Source organism: Rhinoraja longicauda, chromosome 27 (assembly GCF_053455715.1).
Source record: "Rhinoraja longicauda isolate Sanriku21f chromosome 27, sRhiLon1.1, whole genome shotgun sequence".
In the NCBI taxonomy this organism is placed as follows: Eukaryota; Metazoa; Chordata; class Chondrichthyes; order Rajiformes; family Arhynchobatidae; genus Rhinoraja; species Rhinoraja longicauda.
Window position 1 is genome coordinate 8,468,785 of NC_135979.1, and position 14,518 is coordinate 8,483,302.

Sequence of the window (14,518 nt, forward strand, 5' to 3'; positions counted from 1 at the left end):
TTCAGAGAATTGGCCTCCACTGCCTTCCGAGGCAGAGAATTCCACAGATTCACAACTCTCTGACTGGAAAAGTCTTTCCTCATCTCAGTTCTAAATGGCCTACCCCTTATTTTTAAACTGTGGCCCCTTGTTCTGTACTCCCCCAACATTGGGAACATGTTTCCTGCCTCTAACGTGTCCAACCCCTTAATAATCTTATACGTTTCGATAAAATCTCCTCTCACCGTTCTTATTTCCAGTGTGTACAAGCCTAGTCGCTCCAGTCTTTCAACATATGACAGTTAGGCCATTCCAGCCCATCTCACCCAGAGAGTTGTGAATTTGTGGGATTCTCTGCCACAGAGGGCAGTGGAGGCCAATTCACTGGACGAATTTAAAAGAGAATTAGATCGAGCTCTCGGGGCTAGTGGAACCAAGGGATATGGGGGGAAGGCAGGCACGGGTTACTGATTGTGGATGTTCAGCCATGATCACAATGAGTGGCGGTGCTGGCTCGAAGGGCCAAATATCCTCCTCCTGCACCTATTTTCGATGTTTCATATCATCATATCATATCATATATATACAGCCGGAAACAGGCCTTTTCGGCCCACCAAGTCCGTGCTGCCCAGCGATCCCCGTATATTAACACTATCCTACACCCACTAGGGACAATTTTTACATTTACCCAGCCAATTAACCTACATACCTGTACGTCTTTGGAGTGTGGGAGGAAACCGAAGATCTCGGAGAAAACCCACGCAGGTCACGGGGAGAACGTACAAACTCCTTACAGTGCAGCACCCGTAGTCAGGATCGAACCTGAGTCTCCAGCGCTGCATTCGCTGTAAAGCAGCAACTCTACCGCTGCGCTACTGTGCCGCCATTCAACCATGGCTGATCAATCTTTCCCTCTCAACCCCATTCTCCTGCCTTCTCCCCATAGCCCCTGCCACCCGTACCAATCGATAATCTATCTAACTCCGCCATAAAAATATCCATTGGCCTGTCCTCCACAGCCATCTGCGGCAATGAATTCCACTGATTCACCACCCCACCCCCGTGACTAATGAAGCTCCTCCTTCTGACACCAATCACCAGTATCCTTCGTCAAACCACCTCTGTTGGACACCCATTAGATTGCCCCTCACAGCAACGACGAAGTTACTGGAACTGTATCGTGGAGTTCACACTTGTCCACATCAGACACTCAAATTTAAATCCACTCCATTACAGGAAAGGCCGGACGGAATGAGATACCGTTAATGGGAATCAAAGTATTGTGCTTCAATAAAAGCATGCCTCCTGACTCTCTCTCTCTCTCCCCCCCCCCCCCTCTCCCATCTCTTTCCCCTTCTCCCATCTCTCAAGATTCAAGATAGCTTTATTGTCATCCAAACTGGACGAAATTCAGTCACCCACAGTCCAACAACAAAAGCATCAAAATAGGCATTAAAATTACACAACCCCCAAAACACACAAAAGAAACATCCATCAAGAAAACATCCACCACAGTGAGTCTCCTCCAGTCCTCTCCTCACTGTGATGGAAGGCCACAATGTCTTTTCCCTTCTCCTGCCGTCCTCTCCCGCGGCCAGGTTGTTGTGGTTGCAGGCCGCGCCGGACGGTCCGCAGCGGCCCGAGCCTAAGGCGAGTCCCAGCCGCTCCTTCATTCTCTCCCTCCCTCGCCCCCCCCCCCCCCCTTTCGAGGCAGCTATCTCTCAATCTTATTTCTTGGGTGCTCAGAACATACTGTAGCTCAGGGATAGGCCCTTCGGCCCAGAATGTCTGTGCTGACCATGATGCCAATTCAAACTAACCCCATTTTGCTGCACATTGTCTATGTCCCTCCATTCCCTGCCTGTTTACGTACCTGCCTAAATCCCTCTTAAACATTGCTATTGTACCTGCTTCCATCACCTCTCCTGCCAGCACATTACAGGCACCTAATCTGTGTTAAAACTAAATTGCCCTGTATACCTTCTTTAAATTCTGCTCCTCTCAATTCTACTAACACTCCCCTCTTCCTCCATCCCCCCCCCCCCCCCCCCAGTTAACCAGTTCGCCACAATGGTTCTCACCACAGAAGGCAGGAACGGGGTACTGATTGTGGATGATCAGCCATGATCACAGTGAAGGTATTTATTCACAAAAAACTGGAGTAACTCAGCAGGTCAGGCAGCATCTCAGGAGAGAAGGAATGGGTGATGTTTCTTCAGACTGAATCACAGTGCATGGCGGTGCTGGCTCGAGGGGCCGAATGGCCTCCGCCCGCACCTATTGTCTATAGTCTCTCGTATCCCTCCTGAGATCACACCTTCCCGAGCCAACATTTGGCCAACCAGGGCACCGCCCCACCTAAGGTCCCCTGTTGCCAGCCACGATCTGTCCTGGTCTTTTCTCAGCCTCAAGCTCTTCGGCACAGCACACCTTCAGTCTGAAGAAGGGCCCCGACCCGAAACGTCACCCAACCCTTCTCTCCAGGGTTGGCCTCCTTCCCCTGCAGAGATACTCCAGCATTTTGCGTCTGTCTTTGGCGTAAACCATCATTTGCAGTCCATCTCTATTAATATTATGTGTGTACGTGTGTGTGTGTGTGTGTGTATATATATATGTATGTATATATATATATGTGTGTGTGTGTGTGTGTGTGTGTGTATGTGTATATATATATATATGTGTGTGTATGCGTATATATATATATATATATGTGTGTGTGTGTGTGTGTGTGTATGTGTATATATATATATGTGTGTATGCGTATATATATATATATATATGTGTGTGTGTACATGCACAGACATATCCCATATATACACACACACACACATATATATGTGTATATTTATATATATGTCCATGTCTGTAGAGACAGCACCTGTAGTCTGGAACGATCCTTTGATTGTTGTAACAATTCTACCACCATTAGAAAAATACATTGGCCAATCTTGACTGGTCCCGGGAGAGACCCACATTTTAACGAGGGGCACAATTTTTTTCCCCTTCCCGTTTACTTTCCGCACAATAAGGATGGTCTCACTTTTTGGACTCGGAATCCTGGTAGGCATTTTCCCTTTTCCTTTTGGAGTTCGGAATTCCGGTAAATACTGGTGCCCACCGCCTTCCAGGTCCAGCTTCCGTTTTGCCTGAGGAAAGAAAACGAAAATAATTTCTGGTTTGATTTTTCAAAATTAATGAGGGGGGGGGGGGGGGGGGGGGGGGAGAAAAAAAATGTAATTCAAGTCTTAAAAGGTTCCAGATCAGATCACAAAATGCTGGAGTAACTCAGCAGGGCAGGCAGCATCTCGGGAGAGAAGGAATGGCCATTCCTTCTCTCCCGAGATGCTGCCTGCCCTGCTGAGTTACTCCAGCATTTTGTGAATAAATCGATTTGTACCAGCATCTGCAGTTATTTTCTTATATTCCAGATCAGTTCATAGGTTCTAGAACAGAATTAGGCCCTTCAGCCTATCAAGTCTACTCCGCTGAAAGGGTCTCGACCCGAAACCTCACCCATCCCTTCTCTCCAGAGATGCTGCCTGACCCGCTGAGTTACTCCAGCATTTTGTGAATAAATACCTTCGATTTGTACCAGCACCTGCAGTCATTTTCCGACACACGTCTACTCCGCCGCTCAATCATGGCTGATCTGTCTTTCCCTCTCAACCCCATTCTCCTGCCTTCTCCCCATAACCCGCGACACTCTTGCTAATCAAATCTCTGCGATCTCCGCCTTGAAAATATCCACCGACTTGGCATTAATTGCAAAGGGAGGCTCTCACTCCATCTAATTGTAGCACAGAAGCCATCCCACCACATGCCCGCCCGTTCTGCCCGAGCAGTGAATGTCTGGCATCACTCAGATACGGGAGGAATGATAGTGGGATGATTCACCCACGCGCCCGCCCCCATGCTCAACGCTCAGCGATAGCAGCAGACAGAAGGGCCAGCTGGCATGTCCTGCCACGCCTATCAGTTTCACAACCATCAAGCTGAAGAGTTGAACAGTGGACGGGCAGAGAGTGGGCAGTAGAGAAACTCAACAGTAGAGTTGCTGCCTTACAGTGCCAAAGACCCGGGATCGTCCCAGACTACAGGTGCTGTCTCTACAAACATGCACATTATATATATAAATATACACATATATATGTGTGTGTGTATATGGGATATGTCTGTGCATGTACACACACACATATACATATATATTACATATACATATATATACATTCACATATATACACACACACACATATATATATTCATACACACATATATATATATATATACACATACACACACATATATATACACATACACACATATATATACACATTCACACACACATATATATACACATACACAAACACATATATATACATACACACACACACACATATATATACACACACATATATATATATATACATAAAATGCTGGAGTAACTCAGCAGGTCAGACAGCATCTCGGGAGAGAAGGAATGGGTGACATTTCGGGTCGACTTCTTCAGTCTGAAGAAGGGTCTCGACCCGAAACGACACCCATTCCTTCTCTCCCGAGATGCTGTCTGACCTGCTGAGTTACTCCAGCATTTTGTGAATAAATCGATTTGTACCAGCATCTGCAGTTATTTTCTTATACATATACATACATATATACACATCCACACACACATATATACACACACATACATATATATACACACACACATACATATATAAACACACACTCACATATATATATATATATATATATATACTAGCACAAGTGTGCCCGTTGGGCCCGTCCTCGTAGGGGTTTCCATTGTAACCGGGAGGAGGGGAGGGAGGAAAGGGGGAGGGAGGGAGGAGGGAGGTGTGGAGGGAGGAGGGGAGGGGGGAAGGGGGGGGGGAGGGGTAGGGGGGGAGGGGGAGGGAGGGGTGAGGGGATGGGGGATGGAGGGGGACCTCCCCTTTTCCCAGTACCCCTCTTTCCCCGTTGTGCCTGTCCTCGTAGGGTTTCCATTGTAACCGGGAGGAGGGGAGGGAGGGAAGGGGAGGAGGGAGGTGTGCAGGGAGGAGGGGAGGGGGAGGGAGGGGGGGAGGGGGGACGGGGGAGGGAGAGGGGAGGGAGGGGGGTAGGGAGGGAGGGGGAGGGAGGGGGACCTCCCCTTTTCCCAGTACCGCTCTTTCCCCGCTGTGCCTGTCCTCGTAGGGTTTCCATTGTAACCGGGAGGAGGGGAGGGAGGGAAGGGGAGGAGGGAGGTGTGGAGGGAGGAGGGGAGGGGGAGGGAGTGGGGGAGGGGAGGGGGGAAGGGGGGACGGGGGAGGGAGAGGGGAGGGAGGGGGTAGGGAGGGAGGGGGACCTCCCCTTTTTCCCAGTACCCCTCTTTCCCCGTTGGGCCCATCCCCGTAGGGTTTCCATTGTAACCGGGAGGAGGGGAGGGAGGGAAGGGGAGGGAGGGAGGAGGGAGTTGTGGAGGGAGGAGGGGAGGGGAGGGGGGGAGGGAGAGGGGGAGGCGGGGTAGGGGGGGGAGGGAGGGGGGGGGGGAGGGGAGGGGGAAGTGGGGAGGGAGGGGGACCTCCCCTTTTCCCAGTAGCCCTCTTTCCCCGTTGGGCCCATCCTCGTAGGGTTTCCATTGTAACCGGGAGGAGGGGAGGCAGGGAAGGGAGGTAGGAGGGGAGGGGGAGGGAGGGGGGGAGGGGAGGGGGGAGGGAAGGGGGGAGGGGGAGGGAGGGGGAGCTCCCCTTTTCCAAGTACCCCTCTTTCCCCGTTGGGCCCGTCTTCGTAGGGTTTCCATTGTAACCGGGAGGGGAGTGGGGGGGGGGTAAGGGGAGGGAGGGAGGAGGGAGGTGTGGAGGGGGAGGGGAGGGGAGGTGGGAAGGGGGGAGGGGAGGGAGAGGGGTAGGGGGGAGGGGGAGGGAGGGGGAGGGGGCAAGTGGGGAGGGAGGGGGACCTCCCCTTTTCCCAGTAGCCCTCTTTCCCCGTTGGCCCGTCCTCGTAGGGTTTCCATTGTAACCGGGAGGAGGGGAGGCAGGGAAGGGAGGGAGGGGGGGGAGGGGTGGGGAGGGAGGGTGGTAGGGGTGGTGGGGGAGTGAGGGGGGAGGGGAGGGGGGACCTCCCCTTTTCCCAGTACCCCTCTTTCCCCGTTGGGCCCGTCTTCGTAGGGTTTCCATTGTAACCGGTAGGGGATTGGGGGGGGGTAAGGGGAGGGAGGGAGGAGGGAGGTGTGGAGGGTGAGGGAGGGGGGAGGGGAGGGAGAGGGGTAGGGGGAGGGAGGGGGGAGGGGGAAGGGAGAGGGGGAGGGAGGGATGGAGGGGACGGGGGGGAGTTAGGGGGGAGGGGTGAGGGAGGGTGGAGGGAGTTGGGGAGGGAGGAGGAGTTTTAGGAGGGAGTGGGGGTGGAGGTGGGAAGGAGGGGGGAGGAAGGGTTTGAGGGGGGAAGGGGGACCTCCCCTTTTCCCAGTACCCCTCTTTCCCCCCACCACCAAGCCCCCTCCGCAACGATCTCTCTCCCCCAGACACACTCTCAGTGTCCTTTTCACAAAATTTCCGGTCACTAAGCTTCCGGTCTTAAGCTCAGGGGTGACCGAGCTTTTGCGGTTGCAGCTCCTAGACTGTGGAACAGCATCCCTCTCCCCATCAGAACTGCCCCCTCCATCCACTCCTTTAAGTCCAGGCTCAAACCTATTTCTACTCCCTCGCGTTTGAGGCTCATTGAGGAGGTGCTGTGAACTGTTTGCGTGCCACTGTATGTTTCATTTTTTTCCTTAGTACCTAATCAGATGTGCAGCACTTTGGTCAACGTGGGTTGTTTTTAAATGTGCTGTACAAATAAAATTGACTTGACTTGACCAAGTGCTTCTCATAAAAAAATGTAAATTTGTAAAGAGTAGACACCCAATAGCAGCTGCTTGTCCATTGTGACGTCACACGCTTTTCGCAACAATGTTGCACCCATCTCACAGGGGCATTGTGACATCACAAGCTGAAGACCTTCAATAAATCCGCACCACAGCGCCCTCTATAAATTAGGGGGGGGGGGGGGGTGAGCGCTTTAAAACCTCTGTAACTTAAAAAACATGCGACCGAATTAAATAAAAAATAATTTTCCAGCAGATAACCGCGTGGTGATTAAGGTGGTGCAAAAATCGTGGCGCTACGGTTCACCGTTTTGACGAAATCAGAGAAACCGTTGTTACGTGCATACCAGGTCAAACCCCAAAAAAATACACAAGATCTGAGTTTTAATAGTATATAGATATATATATATACACACACACGCACAATTTACATTATATACAAGGTAGACACAAAATGTTGGAGTAACTCAGAGGGACAGGCAGCATCTAGAGATGGGATGGGGGACGTTTTGGGTCGAGACCTTTCTTTAGACTGATGTATGCATATATACACACATGCACAAATTTTCTTGCTGGGGTAGCGCCGTGCGAATGGCGAAATCCCTGCAGAATTAGTGTGCAAAATTAGAGCACATGGTATTGGGGGTAGGGTATTGACATGGATAGAGAACTGGTTGGCAGGCAGGAAGCAAAGAGCAGGGATTAACGGGTCCTTTTCAGAATGGCAGGCAGTGACTAGTAGGTGTCGCAAGGTTCGGTGCTGGGACCCCAGTTATTTACAACATATATTAACCATTTAGACGAGGGAATTAAATATAACGTCTCTAAGTTTGCAGATGACACAAAGCTGGGTGGCAGTGTGAGCTGCGAGAAGGATGCTATGAGGCTGCAGGGTGACTTGGACAGGTTGGGTGAGTGGGCGGATGCATGGCAGATGCAGTATAATGTGGATAAATGTGAGGTTATCCACTTTGGTGGCAAGAACAGGAAGGCAGATTATTATCTGAGTCGTATCAGATTAGGAAATGGGGTGGTGCAACGAGACCTGGGTGTGCTTGTACATCAGTCACTGAAAGTAAGCATGCAGGTACAGCAGGCAGTGAAGAAAGCTAATGGCATGTTGGCCTTCATTGAGAGAGGATTCGAGTTTAGGAGCAAGGAGGTTCCACTGCAGTTGTAAAAGGCCCTGGTGAGACTGCACTTGGAGTATTGTGTGCAATTTTGGTCTCCTAATTCGAGGAAGGACATTATTGCTATTGAGGGAGTGCAGCGTAGGTTCACCAGGTTAATTCCCGGGGATGGCAGGATTGACATATGATGAAAGAATGGGTCAACTGGGCTTTTATTCACTGGAATTTAGGATGGGAGGGGATCTTATAGAAACATATAACATTCTTAAAGGATTGGACAGGCTAGATGCAGGGAAAAAAATCCATGATGTTGGGGATTCCAGGACCAGGGTTCACACAGTTTAAGAATATGGGGTAGGCCATTTAGGACTGAGACGAGGAAAAATTTATTCGCCCAGAGAGTAGTGAATCTGTGGAATTCTCTGCCACAGAAGGCAATGGAGGCCAATTCACTGGATGTTTTCAAGAGAGAGTTAGATTTAGCTCTTAGGGCTAAAGGAATCAAGGGATATGGGGAGAAGGCAGGAACTGGGTACTAATTTTAGATGATCATATTGATTGGCGGTGCTGGCTCGAAGGGCTGAGTGGCCTACTTCTGCGCCTATTTTTCTGTTTTGTTTCTAGAATCCATAGCCAGGGGCAATATCGCTGCCCGAGGGAGACCAAACCAACCAGTAAGTTTAAGCGCTGGTGCGCGGTGCCAACACGTGGTACAGCTCGCAGCGTTTGGACGAGGTACCGCAGGGAGCTGTGAGAAGGACTCAGTCTTGTGGGGGGGGGGGGGGAATGGCTGCCTCCGTCCTGGAAGCGGTGTTGGGTTCACGGGAGGTGGTCTTGGAGGGGGGGGATGCTCCTCAAACTGCGGAGCATCTTGGACAATACAGCTCACCCCCTCCATGACACACTGGTCAACCTCAGGAGCAACTTGGGCAACAGACTGGTCCCACCAAGATTCAGTACAGAACACCACAGGAGATCCTTCTTCCCTGCGGCTATCAAACTGTACAACTCCTCCCCCTTCTGTCGTGGGGGATACTGACTCCCCTCACCCCCACCCCCAACCCCCCCTCCCCCTCCCACCCCCAACCCCCCTCCCCCTCCCACCCCAATCTTTGTTCATCCCCAACCCTTTCCACGCGACACTTTCATTTCACGTTTCATGTAGCTTGCGTTTTATGACTGTTGGCAGACCAATTTCCCTCCTGGGATAAATAAAGTTCTGCCGTATGGTACGAGCATGGGTGTGGAGATCGGGTGGCTGGCTTGTTGGAATTCGGACTGCATGGCGAGCAGAGGCAGCAGCAAACATTGTCCCGGCACACAGAGGAAGGATGTTTATAGAGGATGCATTTTCACAGCGCTTGTCCCAGGTACAAGGTTAATTCACTCCCAGGGTTTGGCGCTCAGCGGGGACAGGCTGCTGGAGTTAACAGCGCAAGGAGGCCCCCAGCCTGCAGAGTCTCACGAACCACAGCTTCGGGAGACCCGGCTGCACCTTCAGAAGCCTTCAAAAACCACAAGAGTCACAAAGGGGAAACCATTTATTGCAGTCATTTATCACCAGGGAGGTGGGGAGGAGTTGCCATGACGAAAGCCCTTTGAGGTAAAACCTCAAGCCACATGCAGATTCCGAGCCCAGGCCTCCTCGATATCACAGATGTGATTGCCGGAGTACGTTCTGAACACTTTAATGAACGGCACTGGCTCCCAGAAAGTCTCCCTCCCACAAGCTATTGGCGGCGCAGCGATAGAGTTGCTGCCTCACGGCGCTTGTAGCGCCAGAGACCCGGGTTCAATCCTGACTACGGGTGCTGCCTCTTCGGAGTTTGCACGTTCTCCCCTGACCACAGGGGGTTTCTCCAAGATCTTCGGCTTCCTCCCACACTCCAAAGACGTGCAGGTTTGAGGGTTGATTGGCTTGGTATAATTATAAGTGTGTGTGTGTGTGCGTGCGTGCGTGTGTGTGAGATAGTGTTTATGTGCAGGGATCGCTGGTCGGCGCCGATTCTGTGGGGCAATGGGCCTGTTTCCGCCCTGTATCTCTAAACTAAACTAAACCATCCAGTTAACCACTAGAGGCCTGTAATCTAGGCCCCACTTCCACCCAAGAGGGCGCACAACATTCCTTTGGCGCCATTGCAGATGGAGACCAAGAAAACAGGAACCATCCTCGGCAGGAGGAGATTGTGGCGGGAGATCTTTGATCCTAAACCTTGGCAACTGCGGCACTTTCTTGCTATTTAGACGGAACCGTGAACAGTGAAAACTCCCAGGAGGCCTCCCATGGCAACACCGGACCCTGACCTGCGTAAAGGGCCTCGAGGTCAAAAAGTTCCACCAGCCAGCCCAGTTCAGGTTAGAAATCCGTGTAGGAAAGAACTGCAAATGCTGGAGTAACTCAGCGGGTCAGGCAGCATCTCAGGGGAGAAGGAATGGGTGACGTTTCGGGTCGAGACCTTTCTTCAGACTGAAACTTTGAGAGGAACAAGATAATTAAATGATTTGAAAACAGAGAGAGCAGTAAACACCGATGGTGGTCTTAGCAGCCTATGCAAGATGTCTGAAGAAGGGTCTTGACCCAAAACGTCACCCATTCCTTCTCTCCCGAGATGCTGCCTGACCCGCTGAGTTACTCCAGCATTTTGTGTCTACCTTCGATTTAAACCAGCTTCTGCAGTTTTTTCCCTACATACTATGTTTCTGCGTGGTGTTACTCTGACTTTACACAGGTAGACTCCTGGAGTCACAATGAAATGCACAAGCCAGAATCTTAAGTAGAACACAAAGTGCTGGAGGAGGGGTAAAGAGGTCCTTCTGCAGTTGTACAGGGCCCTAGTGAGACCGCACCTGGAGTACTGTGTGCAGTTTTGGTCTCCAAATTTGAGGAAGGATATTCTTGCTATTGAGGGCATGCAGTGTAGGCTTACTAGGTTAATTCCCGGAATGGCGGGACTGTCATATGTTGAAAGACTGGAGCGACTAGGCTTGTATACACTGGAATTTAGAAGGATGAGAGGAGATCTTATCGAAACGTATAAGATTATTAAGGGGTTGGACACGTTAGAGGCAGGAAACATGTTCCCAATGTTGGGGGAGTCCAGAACCAGGGGCCACAGTTTAAGAATAAGGGGTAGGCCATTTAGAACTGAGACGAGGAAAAACATTTTCAGTCAGAGTTGTGAATCTGTGGAATTCACTGCCTCAGAAGGCAGCGGAGGCCAATTCTCTGAATGCATTCAAGAGAGAGCTAGACAGAGCTCTTAAGGATAGCGGAGTCAGCGGGTATGGGGAGAAGGCAGGAACGGGGTACTGATTGAGAATGATCAGCCATGATCACATTGAATGGCGGTGCTGGCTCGAAGGGCTGAATGGCCTCCTCCTGCACCTATTGTCTACAATAACAAAGGAGTCAGGATTAAGAAAGGACAGGCATAAAGTGCTGGAGCAACTCAGTGGGTCAGGCAGCATCTCTGGAGAAAAAGGATGGGTGACATTTCGGGTTGGGACCCTTTCTTCAGACTGCTGCCTGACCCATTGAGTTACTCCAGCGCTTTGCGTCTATCTTTGGTAGAAACCAACATCTGCCGTTCTTTGTTTCTAGGGTTAAGGAGGGAATTCCACCATCAAAGCCTTCAGGAAGGTTTGACGCACAGACTAGTAGACATGGCAAGAAGAAAATAGATTACAGAAAGGCGGCAACACAAGGAACTGCAGACGGTGGAATCTTGCGCAAAACACAAAGTGCTGGAGGAACTCAGAGGGTCAGGCAGCGTCTATGGAGGGGATGGAAAGGCAGTGTTTCGGGTCAGGACCCTACTTCAGGGGGCGGCACGGTGGCGCAGCGGTAGAGTTGCTGCCTTACAGCGCCTGCTGCTACGGAGGCCCGGGTTCGATCCTGACTACGGGCGCCGTCTGTACGGAGTTTGTATGTTCTCCATGTGACCTGCATGGGTTTTCTCCGAGATCTTTGGTTTCCTCCCACACTCCAAAGACGTACAGGTACATAGGTAAACTGGCTTGGTGTGAATGTAAAAATTGTCCCTGGTGTGAGCAGGATGGTGTTAATACGCGGGGATCGCTGGTCGTCAGACACTGGGGGGGTGAAGGGCCTGTTTCCCTGATGTATCTCTCAACTAAAGTAAACTTCAGAAAGCCCGTGTCGCATCCCATTGTCCAGTCGCAGTTTCCCCAGCGGCCATGGGGAGGCGATGGTATGCCAGGACAGCAGTGTTTTAGTTTAGTTTCAGAGGTGCAGCGCGGAAACAGGCCCTTCGGCCCATCGGGTCCACGCCGACCAGCGATCCCCGCACATTAACACCATCCTACACACACAAGGGACAATTTCTCTATTTACCAAGCCAAATAACCTGCAAACCTGCACGTCTTTGGAGTGCGGGGGGAAACCGAAGGTCTCGGAGAAAACCCACGCAGGTCACGGGGAGAACGTACAAACTCTGTACAGACGGCGCCCGTAGTTGGGATCGAACCCGGGTCTCCGGCGCTGCATTCACTGTAAGGCAGCAACTCTGCCGCTGCGCCACCGTGCCGCCCTGAGTGGGCAGTGTCCTCTACACCCAGCCAGCCAGGCTTGGCCCACCCCACTTGCACATTCTCAATGTGTTGGGATTCTGAAGCCCAACTGTCCAGACACACAATAGGCCTCTGTTTTCCATCCTCCCATGAGCTCCGTCTGTGTTGAATAGCGTTGTCACAGCCATACAATAGGCTTTCTGAGACACCGAGCGGCTGATGAACTACAACAGCCAGGCATGTTTTAAGGACGTTAGCTTGAACAACAGAAATTGTTTTATTGAAGGCTCCCAGGCCACCTCAATGCAGCTTAGATGAAACTTTTTTTTTTTTAAACTCTGCACTTTCCCCCCCAACTCTAAGTCACTTTGTTCCCCATCAGACAGTGGGCACTTGGGCACCAAGATGGCTTGTTGTAGTTTAGTTTATTGTCACGTGTACCGAGGTACAGTGAAAAGCCTTTGTTGCATGGTGAGGTTAGATTAGGTTAGTTTACATTAGGTTTATATGACAACAAATAAAAAATATTCAGTTTTTAAAAAGAGATTCAAAAATATTAGAATATATATACTCCGCGGGTATACAATTATTTATAAAACAGAAAAAATACAGTGACCACCACTGTGGGAGAGAGAAAAAGGAGAGAGGGGTAGAGAGGCGGGCAGGGGGGAGAGAGGGGGGCGGGGAGAGAGGGGGGCGGGGGGAGAGAGGGGGGCGGGGGGGAGAGAGGGGGGCGGGGGGGAGAGAGGGGGGCAGGGGGGAGAGAGGCGGGCGGGGGGGAGAGAGTCAGGGTAGAGGGAGCAGCGGGTGAGAGCGGGAACGCGGGGAAGAGGAGGGTGTTGGAGGGTCCGGTGAAGGAGCGCCGCCACTTGCGGGGGCTGCTCCCTCCCTCTTTCTCTCTCTCTCCCTCTCTCTCTTTCCTCTCTCCCAGAGCCAGTGAGATCTGTGCCGCTCCTCCACTCTCTTCCCCGGCCCCATCTCCCTCTAACGCAGCAACGTTAGATCTCGCTGGCGCTGTTGGACAGGGCGAGGGGAAAGAGAGGGAGGGAGTAGCACCCGCTGACACCCTCCCCGCTCTCCTGCGTTCACCCGCTGCTCCCTCTCCCCCGACTCTCTCCCTCCCTCCCTCTCTCTCCCCAGGTTGAGCGAGGGGGCGCTGCGATCTCTCGCCTTGTCCCAGCTCTGGGTCGGTGGCGATCTGCTCTCCGGCGAACCTTCTGCCTCCAGTCCCCGCTGTCTACGAGCCTGCTGAGGGCCGGATGTGGCCCGCGGGCCATTGTTTGGAGATCCCTGATCTAAACCAACACTTAGTGTGGTAGTGACGGATTGCTGGATGATTAGAGATGGCGTCTCTCAGAGAGAAGTTACACGCCGTCTCCCTCTGCCCATTCAGTTGTACGCAGCCCATCCACTGACACCATTTCACAGGTCAAAGATCAAGCACATTTCCCCGGTGCCAAACACTGCCTTCAACGGTGGCGCAGCGGTAGAGTTGCTGCCTTACAGCGCCAGGGACCCGGGTTCGACCCCGACTACGGGTGCTGCCTGCACGGAGTTTGTACGTTCTCCCCATGGGTTTTCACCGAGATCTTCACCTTTCTCCCACACTCCAAAGACGTGCAGGTCTGTAGGTTAATTGGCTTGGTATGAATGTAAATTTCCCTAGTGTGTGCAGGATAGTGTTAGTGTGTGGGATCGCTGGTCAGCGTGGGCCTGTTTCCACGTTGTTTCTCTAAACTATGCTCCCACATCTATCTCTAAACCAAAGATACTAGAGGAACAAGATAGACCACTCGACCCTAAAAACCGTAGTATGTCTTGTATACACTGGAATTTAGAAGGATGAGAGGAGATCTTATTGAAACGTACAAGATTATTAAGGGGTTGGACACGTTAGAGGCAGGAAACATGTTCCCAATGTTGGGGGAGTCCAGAACAAGGTGCCACAGTTTAAGAATAAGGGGTAGGCCATTTAGAACTGAGATGAGGAAAAACTTTTTCAGTCAGAGAGTTGTGAATCTGTGGAATTCTCTGCCTCAGA

At 51.5% G+C, this 14,518-nt stretch overlaps 1 pseudogene; it reads right to left on the minus strand.

Annotated features, from left to right (window-relative positions):
* LOC144606622 (transcription factor E2F2-like) overlaps window positions 1–14,518 on the minus strand; it is a 58,329-nt pseudogene that overhangs the window by 8,554 nt on the left and 35,257 nt on the right.